Source organism: Lynx canadensis, chromosome D1 (assembly GCF_007474595.2).
Source record: "Lynx canadensis isolate LIC74 chromosome D1, mLynCan4.pri.v2, whole genome shotgun sequence".
NCBI classification, from domain to species: Eukaryota; Metazoa; Chordata; class Mammalia; order Carnivora; family Felidae; genus Lynx; species Lynx canadensis.
The window spans coordinates 30,397,441-30,410,324 of record NC_044312.2 but is presented as its reverse complement, the minus strand read 5'-3'; positions in this window follow the sequence as shown (position 1 = coordinate 30,410,324).

The following is a 12,884-nucleotide window of genomic DNA, read 5'->3' as shown; positions in this document are numbered from 1 at the left end:
ATATACTACTTATATTGCAAGACATCGCTCATTTATCAAGTTGAAATTTACTAGAAATGTTTGTTCATCTCACAGAACACTCACAGAACAAGTTACTCACAATCTAAGGTTTTACTATATAGTCATTTTCTTTCACCCTTATTATTTCCAGTAGTTTCATTTTCACAAATTGATTATAAATTTTGGCTATTAGTGATTTTTGCTTCCCAGCAAAAACTGGGAAGCAGGCAATTGTGAACTGTCATACATTAGCTTCCTGTAGTAGATTAGCAAATTTGTAAATACATTTTATAATTTATAGAATTATATTCTTCTTTATAATACATTTTTCTATGTGGCACAAAGCATGCTTATTAATTAGTTGTCTGTTTGTAAAAAATTGAAAAGCTAAAAGTAGATACACTTATGTTTAGCACTTACTGTTTATCTTATTTGGAAATAATTTAGATATCAATGAATATCCATTGTTCGGTTTGTTAGTTTAGTATAAACTCTTGTTCATATTTATTTGAGTTGCTTGCTTTTAACAATAATGCTTGGATTAGATACCAAACAGCTAACTTCATAAGTTAGTTTTCTTATTGTCAAATTTTGAAGACATGCCTGTTGTATTAAGCTAACAAACTTAAAGTAGTTCTTACTTAAAGTAGTTCTTACACAACAAGGAAAAGGAGAGAAATTGGTGGCTGGACAGGGAACAAGTAGTGTCTGCTGGAGGCTTGGGGAGACAGTGGTGTATATGGCCATGGGCATGGAGGTCTGTGCAGGGTGGGGTGGAGGTAGGAGAGCAGTCTGTTCCCTCACCATTTGGGTGCTCTTTATCACACAGAGGCAAAGGGAGGGTGAGGGGGCACTGTGACAGGAGCTTTGTCTAGGGTAGAGGGAAATGGGCTTTAGTTCCAGCTGTGGTAGAGCATTGTTCTGTGACTTTGTTCTATGAACTTCTCTGATCCTTTTTTAAAAATGTACTTTTAGAGTGCCTGGGTGGCTCAGTCATTATGCATCTGACTTTGGCTCAGGTTGTGGTGTCACAGTTCATGAGTTCAAGTCCCACATTGGATGAACTGGAGCCCTGCTTAGGGTGAGCATGAACTCCACTTTGGGTGAGCATGAGCCCCACTTTGAGTGAGCCCTACTTCTGTCTCCTCCTCCCCTGCCCCTCACTCACTTGCACCCTGTGTCTAAAAAAATGTACTTTTAAAGGATAATTATATTTGTTGGGACTAACTCATAGGGTTAATATTTGTGATGATGATGACGATGACAACAATGGTGACAGTTGTACTAACAGTCTTAGGTCACGTCTACTAAGCATTTGCTGTGTGCTCAATTATATCATTTACTTCTTGAAACAACCTTGTGATGTTTGTTCTATCCATATCAGCACTTTACAGGTGATAAAACAGAGAGGTTAAGAAACTGGCATGAGGCCATATAGGTTATAAAGGGAAAAACAAGATTTTAGCTTATATTGTCTGGCTCCTAACCTGTGCATTTAACCATTAAACATACTGCCTCTAGGTAGTTTAGATCATTGTGAGGATGAAGTGCAGTAACAATAATGGCCACTGCTGCTGTTGTGTTGAGCACGTTTTATTTCCTAGTACTCTTTTAGGATCTGAAGTTATAATAGTGGGGAAAAGAAAGCCCTGGCTCTTACTTCTAGTGAGGACAGTGCTAGACTATAAGCAATTTGATAGATAGGTGATAGATAGAATGGATGGATAGGGTAGGTAGATAGCTAGATAGCTAGCTAGATAGATATAGAAGGGCTGGGTTTGAAGGAAAGAAAAGCAGAGAGAGGACAGAGAATGCCTAAGACCTGTTCTATTTTACATGGTCTCAGATGCCCATGCTGCAGAGGTAAGATCTGAAGATGGACTGAATGGAGTAAGGAAATGAGCCATGGATATCTGGGCAGAGGGGACAGTAGATACTAAGGTTGGAACACATGAAGGTTGGGGCTGGGCATCTCCCAGAAATAGCTGCTGTGGCTAGAGAAGAGTGAGCAAGAAGGATCCAGGGAAGTTCAGCATGAACTGGGATATTCAGCACCATGGAAAAGACAGGGAGGCTGGTGTGGAGCATGGAGTGAAAGTAGCCCAGTAGGAGAGCAGCGAGGGTGTCCTGGGTCAGGTGAGGCAGACCTTAGACTGATTATGATTCTGGTCTGCCTTCTTCCCAAAGTGAAAGCTTAGGGCAGCAGTGGAAGGACATGATCAGCTTTGCAGCTTAAAAGATCTCTTGGTGTCACTGTGATCCAGTTTCCCCATCTCTTGAATGAGGACGTGATATCTCTGCCACCAAACCTTGTAAGATATTGTCGAGATGAAGTAGGGGGATGTTTGGAGCTGTGACCTCTGATACAAAGGCAAGCTGCTGTCAGGATAATTGGGCCTTCTCCTGATTGTTGCATGGCTCCCCATTTCTACAGGCTTCATGGCCAGATAGTCTCAGAACTCAAAGAGCACTTTTCTCATAGATTGTCTCACTTAATCTTTACACTCCATCCAGCATGGTTAAAGTCATTATTATTACCATTTAATGGGAAAGGAAACTGAGGCTTAGAGAAGTCAGAGAGGTTAATATTACACAACTGGTAAGCAGTGGGGATAGACTTTCAACCAATACCTTCTGATTCTAAATTCATTTCCCAAAGAGAAGGTGTTAGGTGTTTGTGCAGGTGGGGTGGGGAGGTCAGGTATTGATTTAAAATGTGATTGTATGTAGGCAGACATGGACTTACTTAGAGTGACAACTGTTGTTTTGATCACACACACAGTTCCTGGAAAATAATGTAGTATTATAGACAGAACAGATTAATATACAATAAAAATTGCTGAAAATACTCCAGCCAGATGCTAGCTATAACAGAGAAAATTTAGGAAGATAAGGCAAATCATAACATACCAGCTGATGGCAATTAAATACAGATGACAAAAGAATAATATAGTTCAGCTAAGATCTGAGACCCTTGCTCTGAGTGTGACAGTGGCCACAGAGATGATATGAGCGCACAGTGAGGAACTGGGCAGGTGGTGGTACTTCCACTAACTTAGAAATGCCCCCAGCCCCAGCCCTGCCAGGAACAGTTCTTAGGAAGCCAGAGGAACCAGGAAGGTGTGGCAAATAGTCTCCAGGAATCTCACTCCAAAACCCCAAAGTCCACTCTATGAAATTTTAAAGGAGTGCCTGGTGTTCTTTGAAAATTGAAGTCTGTAGGGCTTTTGCTTTGGTTTTGGAAGTGCCAGCAGGTTGGGGAACTCTGCAAGTGTCCCACACATGGTGGGTGGTTGAACAAAGAGCACTTTTGCAGAGGTCACTTCAGGTAGCCCTCAGCCTCCAAGCAAGACTCCCCTTTATTAGAGCCAATGTGCAACTTTCCCATCCTCAGATTGCAGGGAACCCACTTGTGTATGTAGCCTTGATTCTTTCTTCCTCATCCAAAACTTCTTTGTTGAAATGGAGGCGCAGATCTTCCCTCATTCATTCTCCATGTCCTGTCCTGGCTTCTGCGGTTCTCAGAAAGCTCACTGATGCTGACTTCCCATGCTTATGGGGAGCAGAAATGAAATGGGAGTCAGGGTGAAGAGCGACAGAAGGAAGGAGCGGGGCGTGAACCACCCAAGCTTCTGTTCCTGTAGCAGTTCAGGGGTCACAATGGTGAGGGAGGAGTCCCTCGTGTGTTTTTATCAGCATTACCATGCAACATTCCCAGCCTGATTTGTCTTTGCTTTGCATTTTATCAATACCACCAGCAGATCCTGCTGTCCCTTTCTGTGGGTTTATTAATATTGCCCTCTGATCTATGGGTAGCTGCCACACTTTATATTCCAGCCCCATCCCGGCTTCTCCAAACTCAGACACCATATTTAATTAGATTTTCTCCCTGGCTCGGGCAAACAGAAATTGAACTCCCAGTATATCTCTATTGCTCTGGAGCCTGTGTCTGACAGAAGTAGACAGCTCTCTTTCCCTCTCTGGCTTTCCCTGCCTTGTCCCCTCCATTCCCATCTCTGATATTAATATTCCAATGCGAGCTCATGTCTAAGTTAAATCTTTGGCTCCAAAGTCTGAAATTCATCCTCACATCATCCACTGGCATTCAAAGGAACAATGTGCTCAAGGGTTTTGCTGCTGTGACTTTTTGACTACCCTCCAGGTCGGCCGACCTGAGTGTTGACAGGTGATGTGGAGTGGGCCAATGCAGGGGGCTGAAAGTTGTCTCCTTCTGTATGCCGGGGTTGAAGGGGAGTTCTTCCCCAAAACAGGAGTTAAATTAAGTGTCCTTTCAAGATGATGACTTTACCCATGGAAGAGTCTTAGGGAAAAACCACCTACTTTTTCTGTGTTACAATTTCCCCATCTGTAGATTCGGAGGGAAATGTAATTGGCTTTTGTTGAAGTTATGAGAAAATGGAGACCTCTGATTTCACTCTTTGTCAACAAACTGTGGGAGAGAGAGGGGTTAAGAAGAGACTTGGAAGGAGTTGGTCCTGGGCCAGCCTTCCTGTGCCAAGGCAAGCCCTGGCAGGCAGGAGTTGGACAGCCAGGCTCCCAGGCTGGCATTTACCACTTATTTGCTCCAAGACCTTACCCACATAACCAGGGACCCAGCAAGTTCTCCATAAATTTCTCCCACCACCCCATGCTATTTCTCACTCTCTCTAGACATTCATTTAATATGTTTGAGACTTAGTTTCCCTATCAATTAAATGGAGATAATGGAAGCTGCACTGTGCATGTCTCATAGATGTGACACTCAAATAAAACCGTGTGAATGTGTTTCATAAGCCGTAATCCTCTCCGTTAAGATCAGACATCCTCGCTCTCAGTTAAATCTCCATTTGCAATTGCTATTGGAGGAGAATGGGGCATGGGCAGTGTAAAATAGAGGACAATAAAACACATGGCTTTGAGATGATTTTTATTTTCTTTAGCCAGGAAATTAACCATTACAATTAGTCTATGTTGTCTGAGCACTTAGACTGGTATCAGAAAAGATTTACGCTGAAAAAAAAAAGAAGAAAGGAGGGGAAGAAGGCAGGAAAGAAGCAAACAGTGGATAATGCGGTTTACCTGGATCCCTCAGGTAATGTTTGAAATGGCTTCATACCATTCTGTAAAAATATGCATTTACTTTACATTATAGTGGATATTTAGGAAATGTGAGTGTGCCGAGCTGGGGAGCATTCCTCAGAGCCCTGGAGGAAGGGCCTGTCCTGTCCACAGGATCAGGGTAAAAGCATCATCCCTCCCTCCACCCCCATCCTCAGAGCAGCTCCAGAGGAGCAGCAGGAAGGGAGAACTCTTCCCTAGTTTGGTGCCCACAGATAGTGCAGTGAAGGGCACATCCCAGCTGAAAGAAGACACAGCACACATCCTTATCAACTGACCAAATAGGGAGTGAGGTGGACTGGCATTGGGTTGGAGTCAGAGGGACATGGGTTGGAATCTTGGCTGTGCCACTTATTAGCAATGTGACCTCTAGCAAGTTGTATATATCTCTTTGAGCCTCAGTTTTGTTTTGTTTTTCTTTTTAAACCTGCATTACAGGGAAATAATACCTGTTTAATGAGGTTGTTGCGAGGATTAAATGGAATAATGCATTGGAGGCATTAAGATGATGCCTAGCCCATGCTGTCCCTGGCCTCTGTGCTTGTTAGTGTCTTTGCTGTCTCTGTGCCTGAGTACCCAGAGGTCCTCAGAGGCAGGGCTCAGGATGATAGGTTGGTACGTGCTCTGATCAGATTTTCAGAGAAGCCACATTTGTGTTTTGACTCTGAGTTTCAACTAGCTGGGAGCCGGTGCCAGTGGGTCAAGAGAGGGTAAAGGATTTGAGTGCCCAAGGCAAAAATAAATGTCTTTAGAGATTCTCATGGAGCAGGGGCTTCAAACTTTATTTTTATCAGCACACCCCTTAGGATCTCATTTCTTCAGACAAAAGTCTTACTTGAAAGCCCACATATACATAACAGGTAAAGGTGAGGCAATTCTGTGTGGTGGAGGCAGGTGTCTGGAGCCCCAGGTGCTTAGCCTGAGAGGTGCTGCTGCAGAACCCCTGAGGTGGGGCATGTCTTTTAGGGCAGACCTACCTTCTTGAGCAAAGTCCTGTGAACTTGTTTGGGATACAGGACTGGTTAATGGCAGAGCTGACTCTAGAACCAAATCTGAATCCAGGGATTATCTCATGAATCCTTGATGTGTCTTGGCAGAGAAGTTCTTGCTATTCCCCACTTTGGTTGCATTGCTGCATATATTTAGTAAGGTTATTATAGCTGCTCCAAAATTTCAGGGGTTAGTAAACTAGAAGTTTATTTCTTGTTCATGTGACAGTCCAATATGGAATTCCTGATTGGCATATGTCATTTCATAGGATGATGATGCAAGAACTCAAGATCTTTCATCTTGTGGTTCTTTGATTTTTAGAAGTCTTGCTGCCCCTTTGTGTAAATAGCAGAAAGCAAAAGAGAGCAATGTGGGGGCTCAGACACTTTTGAGAAGCTGTGCCCTGGACAAGGCACCCACCACTTTCATGCACATGCCATTGATGAAAACTCACATATTTCCCTGTGCTTTTTCAAGGTCTGGCTACCTAAGAACTAGAACAAAACTATCCACTCCCACCACACTTGCCCCCAGGATACAACGGGGGAGTGAGGACAATGACAGCATTTGGCCAGTGCTAATTGGCGGCCACACAGCAGCCATGAAAGAGGTGAAATCTTACAGGGCAGGCAACATGAAGATGCTGCACCCTGCTGTAGGGGCATTTGTTCCTTGATAACACTCTGCTTTACTCTCCGGGAGAGGTGTCCCTGTCTGTTGCTCTGCAAAGCTCCTGCTCTGCCCTTTGTACACCATCCTCCATGGCCACATTTGAGGGGAGACTGTCCTCATGGGAGCTGCACAAATTTGAGAGCTTACTTCCTGCTGGTGCAAGTTTTCCACTCATGGGCTCCTTTGGGCCAGCTAATAGTTTCTTTGGTCTTCAATTATCCTAAACACTTGGGCAGGTTTATGAACTATTTGCTTGCATTCAGTTTCAAATGCTAGTAACGGCACCCAAAATTCTTTCCAAGATATAATTCCCAAGTTTGCTTAGTTTTTTTCTTCTTTGCCCCTACCCATGCCTCTGTCTCTCTCAGTAGCAGCCACTAGGAGCCAGGCTTGGAAGGAGTGTTCGCTTGCCAGGACTCCTGTAACTAAGTATCACAAGTGGAGTGACTCAAACATAGGAAATGGACTGTCTCACAGTTTTGGAGAATGGAAGTCTTGAAACCAGGGTGTCAACAGGCTGAGGGAGAATCCATTCTGTGCCACTCTCCTCACTTCTGATGGATTGCTGCCAATCTTTGGTGTTCCTTGGCTTCTGTTGCATCACCCTCAGTCTTCTTCCATCGTCCTAAGGAGCTCTTCTGTGTGGGTGTCTCTGTGTCCAAATTCCTCCTTTTTATAAGGATGCCAGTCATATTGGCTAGGGGCTGTCTAGCCCTAGGCAGTGGACCCCATCTTTACTAATTTCCTTTGCAAAGGCCCTTTTCCAAATAAGAGATATGGGGGGTTAGGACTTCAACATACAGATTCTAAGGGGACACAATTCAACCTATGACAGAAGGACAGGCAGCCTCTTTAATTTGATATTTGTTACAGGGCTGAGATCCTCTGCTTGACAGAGGGTTATTAACAGGCCTTTGTTACTAAAATCCCCTTTCAATTTCATCTCTATTTCATTGCCCACCTCAGCTGCCCTCCCCAGTGACCAGTCTGTTTCCTATGAGTTTTTTTGTTTGTTTTGTTTTGATTTTTAGATTCCACACAGAAATGAGATCATTTGGTATTTGTGTTTCTTTGTCTGACTTGTCTCACTTAGAAAAATGCCCTCATGGTCCAACCATGTTGTTGCAATCCACAAGCAACTTCTGAACCACATGCTTCCTCCCTAACCTTTTCAATTATTTGTCCAGATGTCAGTTTCCAGGTGAGCCTTCCCTGAACACTCTATTTAAAATTATGCTGCTGCAGCATTTCTGATTTCCCCTTTCCTGCTTTTTTCCTCATGGTACTTATCTTCACCACCTTGTCATGGGGTATGTCATTTTTTAAGTTTTATGTTTATTGTCTGCCTCTTGGCACTACATATATAGTCCATGAAGACAGAAGAGGTTTTTGCCTGCTTTTTTGAGCAAAGTACTTTCAGTGTCCAGAACAGTGCTCGGCACCTAGTAAGCATTCAGTAAATGCCTGTTGTATGGATGAATTGAAGGCATCTGGTCCTACTTGAAAGCCTGGGGCTGAGAGTGTGTTCCCAGGGGCTGAAACAGTGTTTTAGGTCAACAGGTAGGCCAGTGGTTACTCAGATCTGGCTTGAGTCCTGGCTCTATGGTTTTCCGTGTGTGACCTGAGGTAAGTAATTTCTTCTTTTTGTTCTCTAGTTTTCTTATTGGAAAATGGGTGTAGTAATAGCACTTCTGTCATGGGAATGTTAGAAGGGTTAACTGACAGAATGCACAAAGAAATGCTGTGCAGAGGGCCTGGTATGCTGGATGCATTCAATAAATTTTGGCTTTTACTTGTTACAGTTGTTAACAATACCAGTTCTCACCAAAGAAAACCTCTCTGCCTCTTCTCATGTCTCTTTAGTGTTGATGTATCTTGAATTTGACCTCTCATCTCAGAGGTCATGAAGTGATAGCTCTGTAGGTAAGGATGTAAAGGATGGCCTTTGCTGTGAAATACTGTTTTATTCCTCTTTGTTTCTTCCTGGTTCCTTGGAAAATGATTCAGTCTTATGTACAATTGTGAGACCATTGGACTGACCAATAGCAAACCTGGTCTCCAGGTGCTGTTCTATCCCCACCCGGATGGACCACTCTGGTCCTGGAGTCTTATCATGTTTCTTGCTTCATTTCTTCATTGTGAAACAAAGGGGCTTCTTCCTTGGTAGAATATTTGTAGGGCATTCTGACACTGGGGACTTACGAGGGTTGTAGTACAGATGAAACTGAAGGGGCTCTGAGTATCAAAGGCCCATCAATAGTTTCAGTTAAACAAAGTGAACCAGGTGAGGTTTATAGTCCATTCAGTCCTAACTCTTCCTGATTCCGCTCTCCATGGGTTAGTGAGAAATACTCCTAAGTTATTGTCCAGTTGACCAAGTTTCTAGGTTCTGCATGCTATTGTGCCTGCCCACTTATTTTCTCCCAATGTCACCTGGACCTGGTTCTCCTTTGGCCTTAGGAAGGCTTTACTATGAGCCATCCCAGACCAATGGGATAACCTGCAGTTTTCCCTCCATGCAGGAGAACCAGTGGGAAGCAGGCCTGTTCCTCTTGGTTCAGGAGGGCTGGAATGTGCAGGTGCAGAGACAGAGGGTCAGAGAGAATGTCAGAGTGTCAGAGTGAAAATTTGCTAAGTAACTCTGTTCTCTCTGCCATCCTTTCTGCATACAGGAACTAATTTAGGGCCAGAGACAATGGGACTAGACAATCACATTTGGAGTGTGTGTTTATTAATGAAGGGAACAGACAGTAGAGGAAGTGTAATGACATCATAGTGTGTCTGATCTAATTATGCTAATGGATTTTTATGCCTCATCACAGGGAATCCCAATTGGGCTTCTGTCAGGAATTCCCCAGAGGATCTGGAAATGTTTTTGGGAAGCTTCTTGTGCTATTCCAGGCCATTGTCAACCCCAGCCAGGGGGATGGCCAGGAGGTGTTGCCCTGGAGGCTAGGAAAAACCCTGGCAAGAGAAACAGGCAGGGTACTGGGAGACCCAGGGACTCAGGGAGCCTGTGGTTCCAACAGGAGCAGCAGAAGCCTGGGGTTGCTGGGTGGACCACATGGTTGGACCATCCCTCTGCTGGCAGGAATGGCAACCTCTCCACAAACCAGTAGGCTCTGCAAGAGGGACCTCACCCCAGTGTCAGCCTATCTACCAGGCCACCACCTGCTCCTTTCTGCTCTTTTCCCACCCACAAACTTTAAAGCACACTTTTAACCCCCACAAGGGGCTCATGTAACCTGACTAGTATCCAGTTTTGTGCCTGTGCCTTCAATTTTTGCCTCTTTCAGTTCTCCTCACCATCTCATTCTTATCTCTCAAATGTGTGTATATTGTCATGAGTGGGCTAGAGTTCATTTATAGCTGGGCAGATAGCATATTCTTTATATAAGGCATTTTGCAAAAACTCAGAAACCTAAATAACCCTTTTCTTACCTCACCAGCTGCCTAAGATTCCACACTTCATTTTTTTTTTTTATTATTTATTTTTGGGACAGAGAGAGACAGAGCATGAACAGGGGAGGGGCAGAGAGAGAGGGAGACACAGAACCGGAAACAGGCTCCAGGCTCCGAGCCATCAGCCCAGAGCCTGACGCGGGGCTCGAACTCACGGACCGCGAGATCGTGACCTGGCTGAAGTCGGACGCTTAACCGACTGCGCCACCCAGGCGCCCCTCCACACTTCATTTTTTAAAATTTTTTCTTAAATCATAGATTTATGTTAAAGAGCATCTGAAAAAATGTGTAGTGCTTTAAGCTATTATCCACCATATATCTATCTATCATTTCCATCAAGGGGAATAACTTCCAGATCCTTTCCTGAGGGGAGGTATTGAATGAAGGTGGTAGGGAGAAGGGATGATGAAAACCTTGGAGGGAGGGAGGGTGACTTCTAAAAGAGAAAATGGGGAAGAAGATTGAGACTGGGGTGGCCATATGATCATATTTTTTCCTAGATCTGTGCAGGGCTACATTTCCAATGGTCACTTGTAGGACACACCAGTGTATCCATCTGTGTGGAGGCTGGGCCTGCCCTTCTCCAGAGGGGTCTGCTCAGAGCTGTGCATTTGGACAGAACACCAGCACTGCCTGGCCAGCCTGTGTCTCTGCCCTAGCAGAGGCTGAGCTCCAGGAGGTCAAGGCCACGACTCTCAGTGTGCGACACAGAACAGTACGCAGACCCTATGGTCGCTGATTTCAGGGCATGTCACGTATGTCCCAGAGGACTAAAGAGAGGGGGATGGAGCATTGGGGTGTGTGGAAAGCAGCTCAGAGTTCTGGCAAAGTTTCCAGATTCATGTTTGAAAACCATTAAGTGTGTTTCTGTGGAGCACTGGATGCTACACGCTATTGAATTTTAGACTCAGAATTTAGAGCTGAGAACAGTCACTGGCTATATTAGTTTTTCCTTGCTGCCATAACAAAGATTCAGACTTAGTGGATTAACACATGGATTTCTTTTGGGACAATTTTGCAGGTCAGAAGTCCAACATGGGTTGTACTGAGTTAAGACAGGTGTCAGCAGAGTCGCCTTTCTTTCTGGATATCCTATCTGCCTCTATTTGCCTTTCCAGCTTTGACAGCTCCTCAGACCCCTTCCTGTTTTCAAAGCCAATGCCCCAATTGACCTTTCATCCATTGCAATGTCTCCCTTTCTGACCACAGCCAGGAGAGTTTCTTTGTTTGCAAGGACTCATGCCATTAGATCAGGCCCATCAATGTACTCTCCCCATCTCAAGGTCCTTAACCTTACTTACATCTGCAAAGTGTCTTTTGCCTTGTGAGGTAACATAGTCACAGAATTGGGGAATTAGGATGTGGACATCTTTGAGGCCATTTTTCTGCTACCACCCTAGTGGTACCTAGACAAACCTAGAGCAAGTCTGTAAGATAAGCTGCCAGGAAGGCCTGATCCCCACAGAGCAGAGACTCTGGGGAGGGGAGTCAGTAGGAGCACTGCATAGATGTAGTTTGGCACTGCTCTACCTGCATTTTCTGACTATGGGCACATTGGAAGAGACTGGCCAAGTGCCCATCAAATCTGTCTGGACAGGTTGGTTTGAACTTCCTTACAGCATGGTGACTGGATTGCCAGACCGAAGTTGTACCACCTTTGTGATAGAGCTTCAGAGGTCATGCAGCGTCCCTTCTGCCTCATACTATTCATGATTTTCAACTCACTAAGGCCCACCTGTACTTGGAGGGTGGGGAAGCTGACTCTACCTCATGATGGCTGAGGGTCAATGTTCTGAGGGAACACGTGACATCAACAAAAGTGCCATGGCCATGGCTGTATTTCAGAAAACAAACCTGCCACAAAGGGCTTGGAAAAGCTGGTTGCTTCTTACACAGTAGGAGGTATGATTGAGAGAGTTTGTGTGAGAGTATGACCTGTCAAAAAACTTCATTTGGATAAAGTGACTTGGTCCTGTAGCAAAAATGTTAGAATGGGGTGTGGCTGTCTCATTCTGTGGCACCATAAAGCCTCCTTGCAGCTGCTTAGAGAAAAAAGTGTGAGAATGAGGGAAGAAACAGAGATCACATTCACTTTAGAATTATGTGTAGGAAAGCCCGTTGAGTGTGTGTGTGTGTGTGTGTGTGTGTGTATTTGTGTGTATTTTAATAAATGAAACTTACTGGAAACAAATGGATCAGAAGCTATTAGGTTCTTGAGGTATTTGTGTTGCAAAAAGCAAGGGAATGAGCAAGCGAAAAGCCATGAGTCTCAAATTTCCCATTTAGCAGGAACCAGCAGTATGTTTCTCCTAGCATCTGCTGAGGCATGATCCCTAATGTCTAGTTAACATGTGGCCCAGAAGGATGGTAGACAGGGAATACCTTCCTGATGGGCAGAGGTAGGGGATCATGGAGAAAGTACCTGCCCAGTTATGTATCAGACTTGCTTCAGACTGGTCTCCCATTCCACCTTTTTCTCTCAGATGGGACTATTTAATGTGTTTATTATGGTTATTGTAGTTACCTTGTCCCTGTTCCACTATGTTAAGTTGGATTTGTGGATGGTAAACAACTTACCTTTACTTCATAAGTTACCACACACAGAAGCCAGAGCCATACCAGATGGAGGGGTCTGTGGTTAG